Source organism: Haemaphysalis longicornis, unplaced genomic scaffold (assembly GCF_048455015.1).
Source record: "Haemaphysalis longicornis isolate Haplotype H1 unplaced genomic scaffold, Haemaphysalis longicornis Haplotype H1 scaffold_14, whole genome shotgun sequence".
In the NCBI taxonomy this organism is placed as follows: domain Eukaryota; kingdom Metazoa; phylum Arthropoda; class Arachnida; order Ixodida; family Ixodidae; genus Haemaphysalis; species Haemaphysalis longicornis.
Window position 1 is genome coordinate 48,590,243 of NW_027526245.1, and position 24,933 is coordinate 48,615,175.

The window sequence follows — 24,933 nt, forward strand, 5'->3', positions numbered from 1 at the left end:
CGTTCGCATGGCCGGCGGCTGACGACAAGCAGAGGATGGCGTTCAGAAAAGTGACGATTGGACCAACCACAGATTTCCACAGTGCCCGTGAATCTTCAAAGCATCTGAAGCTTCATAGGGCCCGTGACCCGGGGAGAGGCCACTGAGTAGCTCCTTTCATCCCTACTACCACTTCGTAGGTCGCGCTGTAGTGTGCCCCACTTGTGAGCGTCACCCCTAGATATTTGCACATGGTAGCCCAGTGGATTGGGTTATCCTGTAGATTGAAGTCAGTGTCCCACGTTTTGCAACAAAAGATGGGAACGGACTTCATGGGTTCGTAGAAGCAAAGCCCATTCCTGAACACCATGTGGTGAACGGTCTGTAGCTCCTTCGTGCTACCGGCCAGCAGGGCTATAGAGTCAGCATACAAACGGGCAGACAAATTTCGTGCACGCTGTACTCCATCTTCCATAGAACTGAGGTCAACACGCGGCCTACTGTCCCAGATCCGTCTTTCCATTTAACCAAGAGCAGCATAAGCAAAAGTGAGAAGAATAGGTATCCCTGACGCAGCCCTCAAGACAGCTTTTTTGGGTCTTTGATGGAGTCTCCCCAGGGGATCACCACATGCGTGCCACTGTTAAGGCTAACAAGCAGGCGCTAGAACGTGTCGGGCAGGCAATGAGCTCTGATGATCTTGACAGCTTGGAGTGCTCCACGGAGTTATATTTGTGTGCGCTGTCTAGAAAAAAAGACAGCAGCGTGCGTGGTCACTCCGCTGGAATTTTCACGGCCTTCGTCAGTGGAAGCAAGTGGTCCTCTAAGTATTCCCCGGGTCCGAAACCATTCTGTAGCCTGCCTAGTGCATAGCCTCTTTCTGCCGAGCCCATCACATGTTCACACAAGATGCGGCCCTGGCGTCTGTACAAGGTCCACGTGACAGTAATTGGTCGGCAATTCTCGGGCAGGCGCTGGTCAGCTCCTCTCTTGTGAATTATTTTCATCCTAAAACTCGTAATTCATCCGGAATGTCGCCAGTGCAGGTAGCCGCATTTAGCGCTCCCAGCATCAGCGGTGAGCTATTGGCGCCATCCGCTGAAGCAGTACTGGAGACATACCGTCGAGCCATGCTGCTGTCTCTCAAGAGACGTGTTTCAAGAAACACTGCAGCTCACCCTGCGCGATTGCTTCAATAGTGCCCCGCCCTACCGGTGCCGGATGGACGCCGATGATGTGCGGCACGTGTTACTCGGCCGGCCGACATGTATTCTTCTATGAGTGGGAGGCATTTCACACCCTTGTGTTCAGCACCCGCCAATATGTCCCTAACAATATGAGAGCAGGAAGGTGCTGTCGATTACTGCTACGAAATACGCTGCCAGAACTTCCGTGCGGGGTCCCGCACTTGTTAATGAATATCGTGGAGCAGTTTAACATTAACTAAGTAGTAGTGTAGGGTTTGTTTGTCTCACATATACAGAAGCAAAACGACATTTTTGCATTTTTCTTATTTTGACTGGTTTTACAACACATTTCACCGGTTGTGTTTTCGGTATCATTAAAATGCAACGTTTATTTTTACGGAAAATAACGTATGTGCTGTGATGTGTTAACTTGCAATGTTTTGTGTAAAATGTCAGTGGTACTTTTTTAGTTTGAATAGTGTGGAAAAAATCCGGTCCAATGCATAGCTAAATCCCAACGTGGCCATATTTGTGAGTAATTTATTCCCCGGCGCTGAGCAGCTGACCCGATCAACATCCGAACCGAAAATAGAGACCAGAAGCTTGAAACACACACAGAAAGGCCAAATATTTGCTTTTCGTTAGGCCCAAAAACTGTCTTCTTGAAACTCAGAACTCGTTCAATGCATCGGTAACCTTGAAATCAATGGTTTCTTTACTCGAGTTCTCGATAAATCTGTTTCCATGTTCGGCCTTAGTGAAGAGGAAAAGCGAGAGAAGCTTTTTATTTGAAAACAGAGTTTTGACGGCTACAAAATTTCGTGCCTACTACTCTGTTTGGGAAGGGGAAAGAACAAACAGGCCCAAGGTAGAGGTGAAAAAAAAGAGATACAAGATAAAAAAATGGTTTACGAAATTAGGTAAGAGAACGCAAGCGCAAAAGTATCAGGGTAATAAGATCCAAGATATCAAGACCGCGTAAGTTAAGACGTCTTCAGGTTCAGTTATTTCAAAGTTATTGGGTAGGGGTAACTGAATAACGCTCGCTGACCTAAAGAAAGCAACACCGGTGTTGTTGGGCAGTAGGCACTATCTGACATGGTAGTATTGAAATACGATTGGGCTACCTCTGGCATACATACTAGAGGTTCGCTCCCGAACACTCTTAATCCTTATTGCAAAGAAAACAACCCAGTGAATATTTTCTACCCTTTCTTGAATCAAATGCCAGAAGAGAAAGTTGTCTATAAAGGAATTTCTGTCATCCGCCATGCGTACACGCATGTTCCCTTCAGGAACATGCGTGTACGCGTGCATTCAATCATTTCTTCTCGTCGGTATTCACCCAGGAAGACCATTCCACCATACCCATGGTTCCCGAATCCGATTACAGATATATGCAGTCAATTAATATTACTCCTGAAGGCATCGCTTCACTAATTGGCAGTCTTAAAGTCTCCACTTCATCTGGTGTCGATAAAATCAATTCAAAAATATTAAAGAACACTGTGCACATCTCTAGTCAAATTCTGTTCCATATTTTCAGTAAATCATTGGCATCAGGTAAGTTACCTGCCGACTGGAAAATCGCCAAGGTTGTTCCCATTTTCAAATCCAATAACAAACATGCACCCGAAAATTATCGTCCGATTTTTTTGACGTGCATATGCTGTAAATTACTGGAGCACATTATTGCATCTAACGTGTATAAACACCTCGAATCCAACAACTTCTTTTTCGTCCATCACCATGGTTTCAGAAGAGGCCTGTCATGTGATACACAACTGCTGGAATTTACAACCGACCAACAATCTAACATAAATGCTAACCAACAAACAGACTGCATTTTTCTTGATTTTTCAAAAGCATTCGACCGTGTTGCTCATTCCCGCCTTCTTACAGAATTATCAGCCCTTTGCCTGGATTCTTTAACTTTATCATGGATTCGGAACTTTCTGTCTATGCTCCAACAATTTACCGTGGTCAACAACTTTTCTTCACACCTCGCTGATGTTACGTCTGAAGTTCCCCAGGGGAGCGTCCTGGGCCCGTTACTGTTCCTGATCTACTATAATGACCTGCCCCTTAACATCTCATCACGGGTACGACTCTTTGCTGACGATTGTATTATATATTGTACGATTACTAGCCTTAACGACCACCTTTTCTTACAAATTGACTTAAACATAAGCTACAATTGGTGTAATACAAGGCAAATGTCACTTAATTTGAGTAAATGCAAAGTAATGTATTTTAGTCGGAAACATGGAAATTCAGATTTTCTTTATTCCATCAACCACAGTGCAGTTTCGCAAGCCGCTTCCTATAAATATCTTGGTGTTCATCTAACACCTAATCTCTCTTGGAGTACTCACATTTCCGCCATCTGTGCAAAGGCTTCTAAATCGCTCGGTTATCAGCGACGAAATTTACGATGCGCACCAGCCCTTGTCCGCAAACATGCGTATCTAACCTTTATTCGTTCACAGCTACAAATCGCGCCGGCAATCTGGTCCCCTCACCAAAACTACCTAATCGTCCAGCTGGAATCTATTCAAAACAGAGCCGCCAGATTTATTACACGCAAGTACGACCGTCATCTTAGCGTTACCCAAATCAAACAAGAGTTATCACTTCAGCCGTTAGATACCCGTCGCACTATCGCACTATTATGCCTTTTTCATAAATACATAGTTCGCCTTAGACCTAACCCGCTTCCTATTAACGCCCCAGTACGTACGTCACGACGCCTTCATAATAGTCGTAGTTTCCCGCGAATATTTGGCAAGACGCTTGCTTTCAACTCATCTGAATTGCCTCGAGCAATCATGCACTGGAATGATCTTCCTGACCAAATTGCATCCTTACTTAGTCAAGATAGCTTTAGCAAAAATCTGCACCGACATTTTTCTTAGTAATTCTGTAATGATGAATTGCTAGAATAATATTGCCGCGAACCATACATTGGGTTTGTTTATTTGTGTTTTGCTTTTACCGCCCGGCTGCGCCGGTCTGTGTTATCTCTGCGCCAAGGGAAGCGCGTGTTCCATTCTTTCTTTCTGTGCCGCATGTGTTATCTGTCGTGATAGGGAGAGCATTCCGATCTAACGTGAACAGCCCAGAATAATCTTCTTGGATCTACTATGTTCTCGATGTGAATCGACGTTTCGAGAACCACGCGCACCGAAAGATAAAAAGCCTGCAGTGCGGACGCCGGAGCATTCGATTCTGCGACGCTCGCTGACGCAAGTCACTTTGTTGACCGCTGCTTCGCCGCCTCTGTATTCTTTTGAGTTGTTAGGGGAGCACAAGTTCGCTCCAATAAACTTGTTTCTCCTGCAAGACAACTGCGTCGTCCTTGGCTTCGTGACATCTGGTGGAGGTGCTGGGTACGCACCCTTCATGCCCACTACAACCTCGAAAAGCCGCCAAGCCAGTCCAACAAGAGGCAGCCCCCGCCTGCAAGATTTACCGCCCGAGTTCGGTTTGATGCTAGAAGGGCCCAAGAAAAGGAACGCTGCAACCAACACCATGGTACAAGAGACAACGTCGCCAATCATGCTGCAGCAGCCCCGGGAACCGCCATCGTTCCGGGGAGCCCCCGCTGAAGATCCAGAGGAATGGTTGGAGAAGCTGGAGCGCGTGCGGATCTTCAACAGGTGGGACGATGAAGAAACCTTCCGGCATGTTTTCTTTTACTTGGAGGATGCAGCCCGAACTTGGTTTGAAAACCACGAGAGCGCCTTGACCGACTGGACGCAATTCAAAAGCGAGTTCCTTAAGACCTTCACGACCGTGGTGAGAAAAGAACGAGCTGTGATTTTACTGGAAACTCGAACGCAACACCCGAACGAAGGAGTCGTAATCTTCGTCGAGGAAATGAAGCGACTTTTCCGCCGTGCGGACCCAGGAATGACGGAAGAAAAGAAACTACGGTTTCTGATGCGAGGTGTGAAGCAAGAGCTCTTCGCGTGCCTTGTTCGCAACCCCCCCAAGACCGTGTCCGAATTCGCGTCTGAGGCCGCCGCGATGGAGAAGACGCTCGAAATCCGAACGAGGCAGTACGACCGCCCAATCAATGCGCTGGTTTCGGAGACGCTTGGTGCCAGCGCTATCAACTCCGACTCACTACGCGACACTATCCGCGAAATAGTGAGGGAGGAGCTGCGGAAACTGCTCCCGACGCCGCCGCAACCACAAGTCGCTTCTCTTACCGACGTCATTAGAGAAGAAGTGCAGCAAGCGCTGGGAACTTCAACGACGCCAGTAGCACCTCGCGAGCCGCAAGCCATGACCTACGCGGCTGCTGTACATCGCCCTCGCCCACCTGCACCCTATCGTCACGAGGCTCCGTACCGTCGTCCCCTCTCGCCGGCCCGACCACCTGCGGCGCAACCCCCTGCCCCAAGGAAGACCGACGTGTGGCGAACGTCCGACAATCGTCCGCTGTGCTACCACTGCGGAGAGGCCGACCACGTCTACCGTCGCTGCCCCTACAGGAGGCTAGGTTTGCGAGGGTTCTCCGTCGACGCACCCCGCCCCCGAACTGGCCAGCGCCCATCGGAGATCGAAGAGTACCTGTCCAACACCAGCCGTCGACCAGCCCGTTTCAACCGTTCGCCGTCACCCTACCCATACCAGTCGCCGAACCGCCGTAGCAATGCTGAGTTCTCACGTGGAAGGTCCCCCAGCCCACGCGGGGGAAACTAAAAGATGCAACTTCTGGAGGTAAAGTTGCACGATCGCGGAAAAATGAAAACCCTCCAACGACGCAACGACTCGCGGAAGACAGTGACTCACAACATGCCCTCATCCCGACGACCCGACCCAGACCTGACGAGACTCCCGTACACGACGACAGCTATACGCCGCGACGCGCACCCGACCGGACCGAGACGTCCGCTGAGAAGACGACGACAACGACGACGCACAGTGCCCGACCGTCAACACGCACAAGCCGAGATGCGACGCCCCGACGCACCCGGAACTCGAGGAAGGCGGCATCCGACGTCAAGGTGTCCATCGACGGCTTTGATGTAGTCGCCCTCGTAGACACGGGAGCCGACTACTCCGTGTTGAGCGGACCATTTGCGTCTAAACTGAAGAAAGTTATGACCAGATGGGACGGTCCGCACATACGCACAGCAGGAGGCCACCTCGTGACGCCAAGTGGAACGTGCACATCGCGCGTCACCATAGACGGCACGACGTACCCTGCGGTGTTCGTCGTTTTGCCCAACTGCTCCCGCGACCGAATTCTCGGAATGGACTTTTTGACGGACAACGGCGCAATAATCGATCTGCAGACGAAGTCGATAACTTTTTCCTCCGACCACTCCATGACGCCGGAATCGAACCCCGAAATCCGTGCAGCTGTAAGGATCGCCGATGATCACGTCACCCTGCCACCCCGCGCAAGCTTGATGGTCGCAGTCTACTGTGAAGATGCTGCTCCTGACGTCGACGCTATCGTAGACACCGATCAAAGGGTGCTTCTCAACCGTGGTGTGTCGGTCGCAAGAGGCATTGCGCGCTTCAAGGAACACCAATCCCACATTTTGGTTACGAATTTCACCGAGGAGTACCAGCATTTAAACAAGGGCGCGGCAATTGCATTCCTCGAAGAAGCGCAAGAAGCAAGTGACGTGATCGCGGTCGCCGACTTTGAGCGCACACCTGTTGAAACCTTCAAGCTCCCGCAGGCTTTCGACGTGAATCCGGCGCTACCGCAAGAACAACGGAACAAGTTATTGGCTTTGCTGCGTCGCTATAGCGAATGTTTTTCGTCGAGCGCAAAACTACGTCAGACCCCTCTAGCGAAGCACCGAATAATAACCGAAGATGGAGCCCGACCCACCCGACAGTCACCGTACCGCGTCTCTTCACACGAACGGGAAGCCATCCGGACTCAAGTCGACGACATGCTCAGCGACGACATTATACAGCCCTCGAAAAGCCCCTGGGCTGCGCCCGTCGTACTCGTAAAGAAAAAAGACGGCACATTAAGGTTTTGTGTTGACTACCGGCGACTGAACAAAATCACGAAAAAGGACGTGTACCCCCTCCCCCGAATCGACGACGCCCTCGACCACCTCTGCCACGCGAAGTACTTCTCATCGATGGACCTGAAGACCGGCTACTGGCAAATTGAAGTGGACGAGAGAGACCGAGAGAAGACTGCATTTATAACCCCAGACGGCCTATACGAGTTCAAGGTGATGCCGTTTGGGCTGTGCACAGCACCAGCGACGTTTCAAAGAGTCATGGACACTGTGCTAGCTGGCCTTAAGTGGCACACCTGCCTCGTATACCTCGACGACGTAGTGGTATTCGCCCGGACTTCCGACGAACACCTTGGAAGGTTGGAGTCTGTACTCGAGGCCATTCGTACGTCGGGGTTGACACTGAAGCCTGAAAAGTGCCGTTTCGCATACGGGGAACTCAAGTTCTTGGGCCACGTCGTCAACGCCGCGGGAGTCCTACCTGACCCGGCAAAAACTTCAGCCATTGCGAACTTCCCAAGGCCGAAAGACAAGAAGGGCGTGCGAAGATTTCTCGGGCTGTGCGCATACTACCGGCGCTTCGTCGCAAACTTCGCACGCATTGCAGAACCACTCACGCGCTTGACGAAAGATACCACCCCTTTTAGCTGGGAAAACGACCAAGAAAAAGCATTCTGCGAGCTGCAAAAACGCCTGCAAAGACCGCCCGTGCTCGCTCATTTCGACGAAAATGCCGAAACGGAAATGCACACGGACGCCAGTGATATAGGCTTGGGTGCCGTCCTTGTCCAAAAGCAAAGCGGCTGCGAAAGGGTAATCGCCTATGCCAGCCGTGGTCTGTCGAAGGAGGAGAAAAACTATTCTGCCTCTGAGAAAGAGTGCCTGGCAATTATATGGGCGATTTCAAAATTTCGCCCATACGTGTATGGAAGGCCATTCAAGGTTGTAACAGACCACCATGCGCTGTGTTGGCTCGCCAATTTGAAGGACCCCTCTGGCCGTCTTGGGCGGTGGAGCTTGCGCCTGCAGGAGTTCGACGTTACAGTCGTTTATAAATCCGGCAGGAAACACTCCGACGCCGACTGCCTGTCCCGCGCCCCCGTCGACCCACCACCACAAGACGCTGACGAAGACAGCGCGTTCTTCGGGATCGTGACGGAGAGCGACCTAGCCGCCCAGCAGCGTGCCGACCCCGACTTACGCGTCATAATCGAGTACCTCGAGGGATGCAACGTTGCCGTTCCTAGGACCTTCAAACGCAGCTTACCAGCATTCAGCCTGAGAAACTCCGTCCTCGTGAAGAAGAATTTCAGCACCGCAACAAGAGCGAATTACCTTCTCGTCATCCCCGCGGACCTTCGTGACGAAATTTTGGAAGCGTGCCACGACGACCCGTCTTCCGGACATCTCGGCACAGCGCGCACTATTGGAAAAATCAAGGCGAGGTACTACTGGCCCGGCCTTACCTCTGACGTCACCCACTACGTCCGGAGCTGCCGTGACTGCCAACGACGAAAAACGCCGCCGACAAGACCCGCCGGACTTCTGCAACCGATCGCCGTCCCATCGAGACCATTTCAACAGATTGGAATGGACCTTTTAGGCCCGTTCCCTACGTCACGATCACAGAACAAGTGGATTGTCGTAGTGACAGACTACATGACGCGCTACGCAGAGACCGCCGCTCTTCCGAGGGGGACTGCACAAGAAGTGGCAAAGTTCTTTATAAGCCAAGTTGTGCTGCGACATGGAGCCCCGGAAGTCCTAATCACCGACCGCGGAACGGCATTTACTGCGGAGCTGATGCAAGGAGTATTACGCTACAGCAACACGGATCACCGAAGAACGACGGCGTACCACCCCCAAACGAACGGACTAACAGAACGTCTGAACAAGACAATCGCAGATATGCTGTCAATGTACGTTGACGTTGAACATAAGACTTGGGACGAAGTGCTCCCGTATGTCACGTTTGCGTACAACACGGCTATCCAGGAGACGACGCAGCTGACGCCGTTCGAGCTTGTCTACGGTAGAAGGCCAACTACGATGCTCGACGCCATGCTTCCGCACGTAGAAGACGACGACCTCAACGCCGACGTCCACGGATATCTTCAACGTGCGGAGGAGGCCCGCCAGCTCGCTCGAGTTCGTATAACGGACCAGCAGCTGGTGGATGCGGGCCGCTACAACCTCCGACGCCGAGACGCCGAGTACCAACCAGGGGATCGTGTGTGGGTTTGGACTCCCATCCGACGACGCGGACTCAGTGAGAAGCTCCTGCGACGGTATTTTGGACCCTACAAGATTCTACGACGTGTTGGCCAACTTACCTACGAAGTGATCCCCGATGGTGACTCCGGCACATCACGACGACGCACGCGGCCTGAAGTCGTCCACGTGGTTCGCTTAAAACCTTTCTACGGACGATGACGAACTTTTATTTTCATTTGTTCGGACTGTCGCTTATGTTAGCATCGGGTCGATGCACTCTTAGAGGGGGGGTAATGCCGCGAACCATACATTGGGTTTGTTTATTTGTGTTTTGCTTTTACCGCCCGGCTGCGCCGGTCTGTGTTATCTCTGCGCCAAGGGAAGCGCGTGTTCCATTCTTTCTTTCTGTGCCGCATGTGTTATCTGTCGTGATAGGGAGAGCATTCCGATCTAACGTGAACAGCCCAGAATAATCTTCTTGGATCTACTATGTTCTCGATGTGAATCGACGTTTCGAGAACCACGCGCACCGAAAGATAAAAAGCCTGCAGTGCGGACGCCGGAGCATTCGATTCTGCGACGCTCGCTGACGCAAGTCACTTTGTTGACCGCTGCTTCGCCGCCTCTGTATTCTTTTGAGTTGTTAGGGGAGCACAAGTTCGCTCCAATAAACTTGTTTCTCCTGCAAGACAACTGCGTCGTCCTTGGCTTCGTGACAATATTGTTACTGTTTATGGGTGTTTTCCCTTGTATTTGTGTTTTTGTGATGTTTTTATTCCACAAAAACCCTGTGCGTTTGTGATCATTGTCTGTCAGAAACGTGTACGACGTTTTTCATTTACGTCTGTAAGCCGATTACCCAAACTCTATATTGTGTACTTGTCTTTTTTTCTTTGTCCCCAATATTTTTTTGATGTTCTTTCAAAAATGTAACCCCCCTTACTCAATGCTCTTGAATGGGCCTGTAAGGTTTAATAAATAAATAAATAAATAAATAAATAAATAAATAAATAAATAAATAAATAAATAAAAAAATAAATAAGAGCGATATTCTTGCCTCCGTTGTTGCAAGTTTACTTAAGAAGCGAATCGCATTTCGTCCTAGTTGAAGCAAAAGCCAGTAGCATTGTCATACACTGGAATTTATCGGTGTTAAACGGATATGTTTTTCATTTTCATTGCAAACGGTGACCAATTTCAATTCATCCTGATGTTGACACGAAGTTTCAGCTGAATAACAAGCGTTGTAAAATGCTGCATGCAATGTTTATTGAGGACAGCAGAAACCCTAATCAGAAACGTCGGTTTTGGCTTTCTGGTGTGTCTAATCTGCGAGTAAGGAGATTGCACACCTACAATATCACCTGGCAGCATGCACACGACGTGGAAGATTGAGTTTGGCTTTACCCCCGTACGTGTACCGAGGCCTACAATAGGGGCTACATTTGTGGTCTAAGTTAGTATTTGTTACTGCGACGCGTGCTCCTTTCATATTCTCAAAGTACAGTTAACCTCATACCAAGATTTAAAGTGTCTCTATAAGCGTAGAGGAAATTTGTGGGAATGAGGTGAATGACGTAGACGATTGTTTGGAATGTATTAGGGAGTCCCTGGATTCTACAAGAAAAAGCGCTATTCCTAAAAAATAAAACCTCCAAAACATTGCTTGGGGCCAGTACCGTGTTTAAAGAGGAGCTTGTAGTTCGTGTCCTCAAACTATGTGTTCGGCCCAGTATTATTCTTGTGACCAGAACTCCAGCTAACGAAAAATCTTTTCTTGTTTACAAGTGCTATTTTACCTCCGTGATCTTGCAATTTGGTTCTTCATGGAAAATCTACAGTGTGCATCTTATTCTTGAGAAAAGTAACCTAACTTATGTAGTTCATTACCTGCCGACGACAGATAATTTTCATTTTCGAAATTTTTGAAACCTTCGTCTAATGAGAGACAGCATTGTATCGTGCGTGAAAATTGAGTGGTTACGAGGGAACCCTGGGCTCATACAGTAGGTGTTCAACTATACTTGCTTGCTTATACGTGAGCGCTTTACAGGTATCTCAGAAAACAGAGAACAAGACTCAGCCTAATGCTTGCTTATTAGTGCGGTTGCCATCTTCACCTTCACTCTAGAAGAAATTCCTCCTTAGAGGCACATATCTGCATTTTCGTTACCCTTATACGCTGTCATTGGCTAAGAAAGGCTTAAGCCTAATTGTGAGCTGTCATATATCTTTTGAATAAATTCCTGCCCTAGTATCCTTCACGTTCTCTTAGTCGGTCTCTTGCTATTAACTCTTTTTACTACAAGGCATGAACGCCCTATGAGTATACTTTTCACCAGCGGGCTGATCCTACAAAGGTACCTTAATATATCTTCTGACAGAAGATAGCCTCACCTTTAGGTGTCAATTCAATCTATAGCAGCAGCAGTGAAGACGAGGGCTTAATTACCAGCAAATAAATTCCACTCGTCATCTGCAGCCACAAACAAAATCCTTCAATATTTCACATTGTCAAATAAAGTATGTATTTCAAAAGTTACGACGTAACGACCTCCTCCTAATCGTTCACAAAACCCTGAGTCTCTCCCATTGACAGTATATCGTTCCCAGTAACACTTGAAAAACACTTTGTTACCTACGATTTGCGCCCAGGTTTTCAGCGTTTTTGTTCGGTCCATTTTTTACAGCTTTACTTCATTTTGTGACTCGGGTTACTGACATATTCACATTTGGATGTGTACCACGGGCGAAGTGCACGACCGTAGAGTCTGCAGCAAAAATTTGTGATAATAAAAAGACGGGTTTCTTATGTAGCCACGCCTCTAAGAGTAGTTAACGTCTGCTCATTATTCCTTCTTAACGGTTTTGCACGTGAGAAAGCTGATTTGCTTTTCCGTGCATGATTTTTCGCTGAGCAACATCCCGCATAATTATCCTGTCTTTAAGATTTTAATGCTAGAAGCTTCCTACACGTGACTGCAGCCCCAACAATATTATCCTATGGGCGAACCTTTTAGGCCTCTGAAAGACATCTTCCACCACTTTAATTGATGCTACATCGTTTTGAGTGCTTCCTCTCAATTGTGTGCTCAAACCAAAGCCATCTTTTCTGGATGGTGTTGCTGTATGCCCTCGGGTAGCCAAAGAAGACTTGCTTTTCTTTGCGTTCAACCTTTATATTTTGCCACAATCCTAACATTTACCTATGCATTACTGTGCATTGTTTTTGTCTCTCTTAAAATTTTCACTTCTCGTTCATTCAAGATCGCATGCTTATTCTTTACTGAGTACCGTATTCGACCAACGCGTAACGATAACCAACTGTAACATATACAGCAACGGCAATGCTGAACTCTAAAAATCTAGCAGAAAAGACAACCATTACTGATTAGGCCACTCTATGTATAGTAATTTCGGGTTTATATAAAAAAGTGAAGCAATGCCCAATTTCCTAAAGCAACACACACATTATCCAACCATTTTTGTCGATCTTTCCATGGACTAGTGTAACTTGTGGATTCTTCTGTAACCCCAGTAAGACAAGCCGCCACTTCTCTTAATGGCGTGGAAAATTCGTTCTCCCCAGTCCCCATATGGGAGAAAATGCGGACAGCGGCTGCAGTGGCACTGATCGTCGGACAAAAAAGTTTTGTGTTGTCAATGATTTCTTTGCTTCCCGATTTCCTGGTGTCTTAAAATATTATAGAAGAAGCATCTATGTCCCATGTTATTCTTCAGACCTGCCTAACTTTGGACTGTAAAAATACGCAATATTTAAACATTACGCTACACTTCGAAGCTTTCTTCTTGATGTCAAACGACAGATATGACAATCTACTCTCGCGGAAATTCGGGGCAATATTGTTTAGGTTACTTGTTGAGTATTTTTATAAGGACACATGCCGGAATACCGTGCGGTGGTAATTCCAGTAGAAACGAGGCTTTTGTATAAGTTATATAGCTCAGCTAAAATACAGCGGCACCTTGCTGGTGGATACAGACCCCAGTTATAAGTTAATGCCGCACACTAAGGTAATACCACTTATAAAGGTGGTTGGAACTCTCGTAACTTTTTATCCCCATTTTGTTTTGCAGCCAATGCCCGATGGTGATCACACACCTGCCGGACTCCTTCACCACAACGTAAATATTTTCTTATGTTGAGTGCTGGTTTGCGCCGTAACCGTGCGCTTTCTTTCTTCTTACCATACAGACAAATTTATAAAAGCTGCTTTTAAATAGAGTAAAAGGAACTTTCCGTAACAACCTCCTAAATGACGTATAAAAGAACACGAATTTGTAAAACGCGAAGATAACGAAATGCTAGGTTGAAGTTGTCATTAAGTTTAATACGAACATATAGAAAAAATACTGGTGCAAAGATAACGAGGCCCACTAAGACCGACTAGGTTTTTGACCCGTCATCTTATCTCGGCTTAACAGACAGTTTTTCTGCGCTGAATGAATCATAAGCGGAAAAGACATTTCCTGTACAAGCATTGCACACAAATATTTCAGAGACAGCAATAAAGATGATTACACCTCGTCTTGGTTATGCAGCGCCCTCGCATTTTAGGTATGCCGAAACAGCTTATAGGCTGAAGGAATGTAAGCCTGTCCAGAAACATAGACATCCTATCTTTTTTTGGTATCACAGGTCATCCTGGTGATGCGCTGCTTTGCTCGATCACATGTGTTTGGTGCCCGGTAAATTGTACCGGGTGTGTTTCCGGCGTTTGTAAACGCATGATTGAAACATGACCATGAGGTAAATATTCCTGAACAGCATGCAGGGTCAAACCAAATTATGCGCTCTGCAAATGTCCGCGCAGGAGCACGGTGTTACCACCTTTAAAACAATTATAATATTCCTACCAAAAAAACCAGAATTTTTACTCAAGAGCGCCATCTCGCACTATCCTAAAATGTGCCACGCTATTACCACCAGGTATGACCCGTGAGATTAGGCAACAAAAATTTCGGTGGTGAAAATTTACGGTGTACGGGGTGTTTAGTTGCAGGTTCAATTTTTTCCACTCGTGTTTACGTACTTACGTGTTGTACTTACGTACAACGAAAATGTAAAAACCATTCACGCTCAATAACACAAACTCCTGATAGTGCGTACAACTTCGCAATTTTATCAGGACTGATGTAGAAAAGGGAATTCCTATCACCCATCCGGCTCAAGCAAAACACCGAACACCAAAGCGCGTTCAGTCATTCGGTAACGGCCGTATTCACAGCGCGAGGATTATAATATCTTTCCAGAGTTCACTGTGAGCATAAACACGTTCTGCCTATTACTTTACGTCTAAATTTGCTGCGATTGACCGAAGAAGCACAAATTTTGGAGATTATTTCTTTGTCTTTCAAATAATATGTATATCACCAACCTTAAGATTGGTAATAGGTTTAAGACGTTGGATAATTTCAACCTGGCTGTAAATATGTTCACAAGATTCTAAATATTTGGTTATTTACAAACTTTAGTTACGTGCAATATTCCAGGTAAAGCTCTCGTAAAAGTGCAGAAACAAAACCAAAATGCTAGCCACCACTGAAGTTGTTCTCGCCTTCCAAGGATTTATTTCTCAGATGAAAGCAGCATAATTTGCGCCTTTTGCTAGACAAGCTCAGGCAATACGCGGCGCTCGCAAGAAGCAAAGTCACTGACCGCCTTATTCACAAAGTTAGCTTAAGTGTCACTTCTGCATTTTACACTTTTAGGTACCTTAACGGTTTTTATAAACCAACCTAAAGTACCTGAACACTAGCGGCACCATGGCTGCAGCGCGCCATTGGGTAACGTCGGCAGTCAATGAGGACCTGTTAGGCCGGGGAGAGCTTTTTTGGCTAGCCGCTAAGTAAATTTCTCCGAATGTCATTTAGGCCGCGCCCCATGCCCCTGTGCCAATAAGATAAGGCCGGTGTTCTGGTGCACTGGTGACGGCTTGCACCCACCTGTTTCCGCTTCCCCTCCACGTCTTCCGTATTGTACGCACTGTCTCGGCGAGTATAAATTTCGTTTAAAAAAGCGGTAGGTTAACCATTCGACAGTAGGTGGGGCCTTCACCGGCGGCTCGATTCCGCCACGCCACTATCGGCCGATAGCGCGCCCATAATGTTTCCGACGCTAGTGTCCATGCAGCTTTACGGTGAAAGGGCGCCTTTTTACGAACTTGAGGGTTTTTTTCACGCACAAAATTGTTGAGAAGCTACCAGCTATTATAGTTAACATGAAGGCATAGATAATTGCACTCTTGTATTGAAAAGACAAAATTTTCCATTTTTCGGCAGCAGAAGACACAGAAATGACACCAGAGACAGCAGTGGAGATACGTGACTACACGCCAACCGGCGTGGCTATAACCGCAATACTTGATCTCAAACAAGCGCACTCACCATTGGAAACACACAGTAGTTTGCTGTGCAGGCGCAAACAATGTTTAGTACATGTACAACGTGGTGTCATGCTATCTTAATGATGTGCCACTCCACACACACCAAACTTTAGCATTTAGGAAATAGAGAGAAAAATCTACTCCAGGGTTTAAAGGCTTCAGGTTGTAGGCTATAAAGTGCTTATTGTAAATTTCTTGAAACCTGTTTTGGCCGGCATCCTTGCAAAAGTATTCCTCCAGGATGGAATACCTTGCCGCAAGCTTTGAAACACTGACGCTATGAGCTCAGGTGTTTGAAGTTTGAGAAGCTCACAGCGAACTGGTATTAGAGGAAGGTTGAGGGCCACAGAACCACGTAGGCTTACAGCAAATGTTTTCAGTTATGCATGACATTCTGGACAGACAGAGGCCAGGCAATCCCAGGTGGCTAAGCATAAAATATGGAAAGAATACTTCACAATGAAAGACAGCCAAGGCAATCAAACGAGAAGGAATACAGCGAGAAATAAATAAGTGAAGAGAAAAATGAAAACTGCCCCTTTGTGAGAGATGCGCAAGGCAGAGAAATTAGACATCAGAAAGAAAATTTATACCACACTTCCAGGGCTAGTGGTTTGGTTTTTGAGTCAATAGCAAGCTGCAGGTCTGAAAAGTAACAGGTTTCAGAAGCATGATATTCAGTGAGAACTCTGTAGAAGAATTTTGTGCTGTATGATAAAACATGTATACACCTTGTTTTGAAACAGTCAGAAACATCTTCCCGCCTTTACAAATCACCAGTTGGAAATTATGTTCTCTTGAAAATTTGAAGGCAGCCAAACAACACAGAACTGAAGCCGAGAGTTTGAAAACTAGTTGCCCCAATGAGAATAGTATGCGTAAATAGAATGCGCTCAACTATGAAATGGTTATTTATTTTAATATGCTCAAACGTATATTCCCCTATTTTACGGTTCGGATACAAATTATCACAAAATGCGTCAAACAAGTTACCTCCCAGAAAAAGCCAATATGGTGCGCGAAAATAACTAGCAAAGAGATTGATTTTGGATCTCCTGTAATGTTCGATTTTGGTTTGACGATGAGTCTTATTTTATCACCCTTGACGTTGTGCCGTAACTGCCTCATGTACAAACACATGTAGGAATAACATGCTGGCGCATAAATGTTGGAGGCGGTGAACTCACCCGCGTTATGAAAGACATCCGCCGAACACCTGCTTTCAAGAGTGACGGCTTCCTGTACTGTAATAAACAGCCCTTAAATGCCATATCTGGTTCTCTCGGTGCCTGTGCATCGCGTTCTAAGGACTGACACTTGACCTTTTGCAAAGCCACGTGCTATTTTGTTCAATTAGTTTGTTTTGTTGTTCTGTGTTATAGTAGTTTTATTCGCAGATACCGCTGATGTATATTTTTAAGGGTTAACCACATGACGCGAAACTTATGTTAACCAAAAAATAAAGTGTAACTGCCTATATGTAGTTCTACCATTTGTGTGTATAAGGAGAGAAAAACTAAGAATGACCATGTGGTTTAACGTAGGCAATACTCATTACCCGAATACTCAGGACTCCTGCTCGTCGCGTTCCCTTTAGTGAGATCGGATCAGTCGCCATTGCTTACACAAGCCGAATTTAAATATATTAGAATTGCTTCATGCAGTCATAAAAGGCTCATCCCCCTCCTAATAATACACAGCCCTGTCACCATAAACCTTCTGAACAGTGTAGCGCCATTCTATTCGGTACAATACCAAATTGTTGCTGTCCATTTATATGGGTTTTGTATTGCTCGCTATTGAATTCTTCTTTGGTTATCCACATTTGAATGTCCTTGGTCACGTTTTGCTAATTCCTCTTTCAGGAGCTGTTAAATAGGCACGTTTCTTGAATGAAATTTCTTTTTCAAAGAAATTTCATTTAAACTGTTTTCTCAGAAGTACAAAATATAATTATGAAGCACCGACTTCAGTTTGCTATACTGAGCCGGTGTGTTTGATTCCCGCGTATACTTTGCTGGCCTTGCAACCTGACTACGCATAAGCACTTTTACACTAAGTCACAACAAAATTGCTCACGACTACGCTTAACAAAACGTTTATGAGTAGAAATGTCCTTGGTGCATGCAATGTAATTCGGGTAGCTCGTTTTCATGTTTTTATTCAATTGAAGTTGTGGCGGCTCAACCTAATGATGTGTAAAGCAGTTGGTAACTCTGAACGCGCGCGTTTGCTTGCAGGCCTGCGTGACTCGGTAGATATTGTGTGCTACGTATGTAGTATGGAGCGTAAAAAAGGGGGCACGACATATTTCTCCTGGGGTGGAGCTCAAGAACGCACAAGATACCCGCAACTATGAAGAGGGGGGTGCAGAATCTTCCTCCATCCCTCCTAAGATGTTTCCGTTATTCCGCTAACTGCCTGTCTTACTCGTCTATTTCGAGTTTGGATGCTTCCCCTTCTTTTTTTTACCAGTAGTTAATCGTTACGTCAATTCACCTAAGGCTCGTATGCGTATAAAAAACCCAGTGATATTTACTTTCCCGTAGGTGGAGGCGTGCTATGGCGATTGTTCGCCGTTTATAAATAGGCAGTATACAATCCGCCGAATGCCTCAATGTCATGTTATGGTAGTTATGTCATGCCAACAACAACCGACATCAAATTTTTAATAGCTGTTTGAGCGTTTAATTCCGTGGTATAATGTTACCAGAAAAATACCAAGAAAAAAATCGGGAGCATGGAAGCGTGTGCCTCCTGAGTAGTGCCTGGTTTTGAGCAGGTTTCAATATGTGCTTGCGCCATTTAAGGAGCCCGCCAAAACCAAGAAAAAAATAGTGACCGCGCACGAGCATGCGCCTTATGACAAGCGACTGGCGTCGGTCAGCTCGCCCTTAGAGCATACTCTGCCCAATGTTCGTTGCGTGATCTCTCGTGCACTTTTCTCCTCTCTTGTTCTTGTGCGTTGCTCCCCAAGTGGGGAGAACAGACCCTAAGTCCGCGCTACTGACGCCGAGTTCGCAAAGCCACGGATGGTAGCGCGTGCTTGCGCGCCCCACGTTTGGAGAGATGTGAAAGCCTGCAGTCAAAAGGAGGCGCACCAGCAAGTAATAAGGATCTGGCTGCGGCAAGGTAGAAAATCTTTTTGAGGGGCAACAGCTAGGTCTCCGACAAAGGGAGACGGGCTGCAAGGTCGGCTACTTTTTCAGCCTTGCACCACCTGTGCAGGCAGTACCATTTTTTCTGCCGCCAGTTATGCTGTGAAATATAGCGGCTCCTGTGTCTCTTCTCCCAACAATTATTAGGAAATTCACAACGCACCTGAATGAAGAAAGGAGGACTAAACAACAATGGCGGCTTCCAGAGCTTGCCGATGGTATTCCTACTCTGCTTTACTTTGTAATTGGTGACTCCTTCCCGTTGCTTGCTCTTTTTTGTTTTTCTTTCCCGTTTACTGTTTTCTCCTTTGGTGTTGGCTGTCCCCTTATTCCACTTCTACCTCTCACGCTCAAGAAGAAATCTTGCGGGCCCCACTTCTACGGTGACTTTTACCCCTAGGGATTTATTGTTATGCTGACGTACATGGAAGGGGATTGTTTTGTGGCTCTTCACCAGATGTTTTTCATAACAGCAACATCAGCATCAAGCTGTGCCACATGTGTGTAGAAACGAAGCTACAAATACTACGTCGCAGTGTTGTAGGAAAGTAAAAGTGCAAATATAGAATATAAACACATTCTATGGAGGTTTTCCCGGCTATATCATGCTGGAATCCCGTAATATGCTGTGATTTTGAAGTAACGTAGTGTAAGTATATTCCTCTTAACACTACCACACCTGTTCAATGAACACCAAGAAAAATTTCTGAAACGAAACTTTGAACGTCACAGAAAAATAAAAACTGTAGAAGTAAAAGTGGCCGTCGATTACTACTCTGTTTAAGAGAAATGTATGCATAGCGCTTTCAGCAGTCGGTTCGGCCACAGCGCATAGCTGCTGCGTCTCAAAAACTGATTGCAAGATGAGCCAACGCGCGGGAGCGGGCGCTACTCTGGCGTTATCTCGCAAAGTATCGTGGCCGCTGAGCATGTTCTTGTAAATTGAGTTTGTATCTTCCCTGCGCATGTCAGCGATGCTATGGTTGTGCGTCGGGGCGGGAACTTCGTACCAGGAAGTTTTCAAAATCTGCGTATCATGAAGAGACTGCGAGTTATATCTAGGAACTGCGCCATTGTCGAGCGCAAGACTGCACGTGCTGCTATGCGTCATATCTCAGACGTAAAATCCACCCGGAATGTCTCGCAGCCACCCCGCCCCACTTTCTGCATGCGTCACCACCGAGGAGCGTCTCGCACGGCTTTTCGTTTAATAAATAGAATTGTTTTGGACTCACAAGTCACTCAATACAGGCTCACAGAGAGCATACAGAAAACGAAACTCGTACGAAGAATTCTGTCCCATAAAATTCCTCGGAGAACCTGTTTGGATAAAACGGTTTTAATGAAACGTCTGTCGATCACATGGACTTCAAAGAATGGGCGCTTGTTAAAACAGCGTTGGTCGTCACGTCGTCACTTGTAGTTTCCTGATTGGAAGTTTACCCACAGATCAGTTTGTTACAGCAGAAATATGTGACAGGGTGATTGTTCGTTCCGGAGTACCCTTATACAAGTGCGTTATTCCAGTTAGGTGGTTTATCGAATGCCGTTTTATCGGAGTATTACCTTTATTTTTATACTGTTTTATGAAATACCGTTTTATCAAAACACCAATGTTCGTTTTATCGGAAGTATTGCTTGCCTGATTTTATTGTTAGTTTCACTGCTTATCTTGCTTTACTGGTCATTGCCCTAACCTGTTCTAGAGATGGCTTCATTAAATATTGCTCGTGCCGTGCACCATATATGTGCAAGAACGTGCCTTCATTTTCGGACGGTGCTTTCCCATTTTTTGCTGTTTCCAAGCACGTTTTTCTTTGTTAGTTTTATTTAAATTGTTTGTCTTTATTGAACGCTCTGAACCATGTATGTCGAAGAGGTGGCACCATCTGTCGGCGTTACGGGCACAATTTACATAAAAAACTCTGCTGTCAAAAGCATCAGCCGGTGACTGTATATCTCTGGCTTTTTGCAGAGTAGTCTATTGATGTCTCGTGTGTACAATGGACTACGGGTTAAAGCACTAACAATCCTTTCTTGTGTTACCTTTGTGAGCCGTTCCCATCTGCCGCCGAATACGGAGACTCAACTTCCACTTAAGAAGGCGTTCACTACCAAAGAAACCTAGCCCACTGGTGAAAAGCGAGGACATGGTCCGAGAGAGTTGTTAATACACGAAGTCACACTATGGAACGCCTAAGCACAAGCGAAGACTTGGAGGTCGTAATGTGAGATGAGAGCAGCAAGTGAGAGGCCTGCTCCACGGCGCAGAACTCGAGCAAGGAGGTGTTCTTCTTTCCTAGATAAGGGGTTGACAACTTCTTAAGAGAAGGGTTGAGTTGCAAGAAGGCGCCACGCCGGAGTGCTGAATAGAAAATCCCGTCGGAAGAGGGGCAAGGGGCCACAGGTTGCCGAACCCGCTCTAGATTGGCCGACCGGTAGTACAAGGGTATTCATATATCACTGCCCATCACCGAGATCGGGTAACCTAAAGTGTTAATTCATTCCCGTCTAGCTGCACAGGCACGAGCTAACTCAGCATTCAGCCTCCGCCTTCGGAATGGCAAGCATGTACACCGACCGGTTTTCACGAGCCCACTATCCTGCAATGTCAAAGCGGCTCACCAAGTTCAGGGAGTGTTATCCCACCACCCCCTTCCCGGAGTGTATCAATGGGTCATAAGTAGTTGTTATAACGTGGCGCCTGAAGTGGTCCGAGACAGGCGGAAGAAATACCATAAGAAAAAATGTGAAAGGCAAGCATATCGGATGAAGTTTACAAAGCTGCAGGTCACGAATATCTGATGTCTAGAATTGATTAAACTGGTATTTCGGGGGGGGGGGGTTGCATTTTCCAATAAACGTAGCGTCGTTAAACGTACGGGTTCTTCTGTCCGCATGCTGCACACATGCTGCAGGCACCGTCGTAGAGGTCCCAGCAACTCTTCCACTGAAGCGCAAATCCAAAAGTTTTAAAGAGGATCCTACCTTCAATCAGAGGATCGAAGTAAAGAAATGATCGAAGTAGCGCTGTGCCCACCTTAAGAAAACGATACTAGAACGTTGGGTTCACTCAATATCCTTCTTTATTTGTGTTTAAATGTTTAGTAGAACAAGTTTGCCGCCTTTTGATGCATCGATTATATGCAATGGAGTATTGGACAGCTGGGCCCTTGTCACTATCTTGAAATTTGTGGCTAACTTCTAGTATTTTTTAAATAATAAAATACAGGATGTTTTGCTCGTTCATTTTCATTGCAGAGAGTGCCTGGTACGCCTGAAAATAGTCTCCGAGGCCTGATATAGCGACGTAAAATTATGATATCATGCGGTAATAAAACCAACAGAAATCGCAGGCAAAGACACGATGATGATGAGCACTCTACTTGCTCTCAGTTTTAAACATTGAATGGTTATGATAAGAATAAAGAAGCTATTGTTTCCACAGCGTCTTTAACCAAGCTTTTTACGGAATTACCATACTAGCTCTGAAATTGCTAAGGACTTTATTTACGACGACCACAAGCTCGCCTCCGAGCCGCATTATAATATTTTCGGGAAGAGGTGAGCAGGGCAGGTTGTAATATTCTTAATAATATAATGTCCGCTGATTGAAATTCTATTAAAAAGGTCCCGATTCATAATGTCAAATTTATACAGCTGCTTATTCATGTTTACCAGTACTGTCGCTTTATATTTTTGTAATTACATGCAAAGATGGTACTGTGTACACAATAAATGTCTTCCCAGCAATGCACTGGTAGCAGTTGCAGGAAAAGGTTGTATTTTCAAGTTAATTTTGCGGAAACCCAGCAGCAGAACTCCAAAAACGTGCGGAATTTGTGCCTCGAAAAACGTAATAACCACAATGCAAGCCAGAACCCTTTACCACGCCAGTTTCACTTCTTTTATACCTTCACTTATGTATGCACTGCCTTCCACGGACGAAGCAGTATACTGTTGGGACCATCATGCCATCTTCATAAAACGCTTAGAGCCCACTAACTGCAGGTTTTCCACTTTTGTATTTTTTCCTGTCTAGGTCAACCGCTCTCCCTGCTACCGAAAAGAGTGGACTCCAGTGTGGTGACAAAGTAGGTGTTCACGGAATGCTTTGTTTCCTTAGTTCAAAGCTAGGTTTTAGAGGATCAGACAAGCGATTTTTCTGGAATTGATGTCCTCTGGCTCATATGAAAGCTACAGTTTTTTATAGTGGTGTAACAAGTAATTTTTAATACACACGCGGAAATATATTTACTTTACACTAAAATTCGGAGAGTGTGAAAGCTGGCGCCATTTAGTGTTAACCGTGACACAACCCGGAATCGTCCGGAATCGATCTAGAAGCCAAAACTCCCCGCCCAAGCGCCTTCGTGCCGTAATAAATGTGGCTATGGTTTGCTAGTTTTCATATTGCAATAAAATTGGTAAGGTTTATGGAGCTCACAAACGCAACACTGGTGCTAATGCGATCAATATTTTCGGATACGATGCTTCGGCCTTAGTCTGCGGGTACTTTCTCCCCCCCGACCCCTCCGGAGCGGCAAACGTCACATGCCTGTGTCACGCGCACGCGTGTAGAAAATCTAAGGTCAGTTATGGGAAGAAGAAAATTTGCGGAGGTGATTTAGGTGCTAAGGAATCAATGTCGGCCAATGTTTTTGGCTTGAATTGTAGAAACCAAAATACGGCTAGCTCTATTCCCGATGTGCGAATTCGAAGCGGCTGCCGGGCACACATTTCGGATCGGTTTTTTGCCAGAAACAGCGCAGTTGGTGGTGATCATCTGTGGGAGCAGAGAGGGAGGGCAGGCAACGTTACTACCCAAAGTTGTTTTGAGAAATGTTTATTGTTTGAGCCTGATTTTGAACCGGTTAAGAAACATTGATGTTAGACGCGAAGGGTGGCCTCGATCAAACGTAAAGGGTGTTTCCCCAGACCAACAGCCTTGTGCAAACTCCATCTACACTGCGGGCCCAAATTCCTCCTGATTGTTATTTTGGGCGGTTTTTAAGTGGCATGATTGGCGTATTTTGCGGCGAATTTATTTTGGGGGGTGATTTTAGAGAACAATCACATTTCTCAGGGTAAATATGTTTCGAAACACTGTGCCGCTTCTTAGAACCACAGCAATCTCTTTTACTTTTTGCAACTCATTTTGCGTAGTCCTATATGCATCGTGGCCCTGCCAGACCTTCTATATTGCAGGAGGCTAAATTTTGGCAAGCGTATACATTATTTATCAGCATATTTCACATGATACAAATGCGCTGTTTATTATTTTTTTATAATTCTGCGGTAGTAGCAAAACTGGCTTTTTTTCTTCCAAGTACGTCAATTACCGTGAAGCGATGGAGTACGCACAGTACGGACAGTACACATGCGAGCACGCACGAGCGACTTCAGTCGCAGCTGTAGGGGCATGGCACTCCAGGCTGAGTAGAGAAAGAACAGATCCCCGGCGGAGAGTGAAGGCGGCGGGCTATAGGGCGCGCGGCTGTCAGCATGCAGTGACAAGCGAGTCCCCCAAGCGACCAGTCTGATGCCTCGCCACTTTCTTTACACCGCAGGCGGTTGACAGACAATTGTAGTCGAGGCGGCCTAACGTGGCCGCAGGCAGCTCACCAACACGGCGTCGCCCGAGCCATTCCTCACGCGTTCGGGCTAGTGGGATCTTCCCAGTGCGGATGGTAAAGCATTCCTTGCCGGCGAATTTGTGGTCACAATTTCTAGACCTCTTTAAACTGTCGTTTTAAATAGTTTACAATGATGTGGCTGGTGACAAGTGGAGAAAACGTGCGGTGACAGCGGGTTGTTTTTTCATTTACAAGCTTTTAGCTAATACTCCCCGCATTACATATTACTTGCTAGGTGAGTACTAATAAATATATTTAGTTGGTTATATACACATCCCTTTATGGGCAGAGGTTATATCACGTTTTTTTTTCGCTAATAAATGCGAGAGTGTACTTCCAAGTGTTTGACC

The 24,933-nt window shown here is 46.2% G+C and overlaps 1 long non-coding RNA gene across 1 annotated transcript in view; it reads left to right on the forward strand.

The window, feature by feature from the left end:
• LOC144165080 (uncharacterized) overlaps positions 1–23,041 on the forward strand; it is a 43,366-nt gene extending 20,325 nt beyond the window's left edge. The window contains exons 2-3 of the long non-coding RNA XR_013321344.1: positions 13,481–13,528; positions 22,990–23,041. This is a non-coding gene — a long non-coding RNA (uncharacterized LOC144165080). The remainder of the gene's footprint in view (positions 1–13,480; positions 13,529–22,989) is intronic.
• The last annotated feature ends 1,892 nt before the right edge of the window (positions 23,042–24,933 follow it).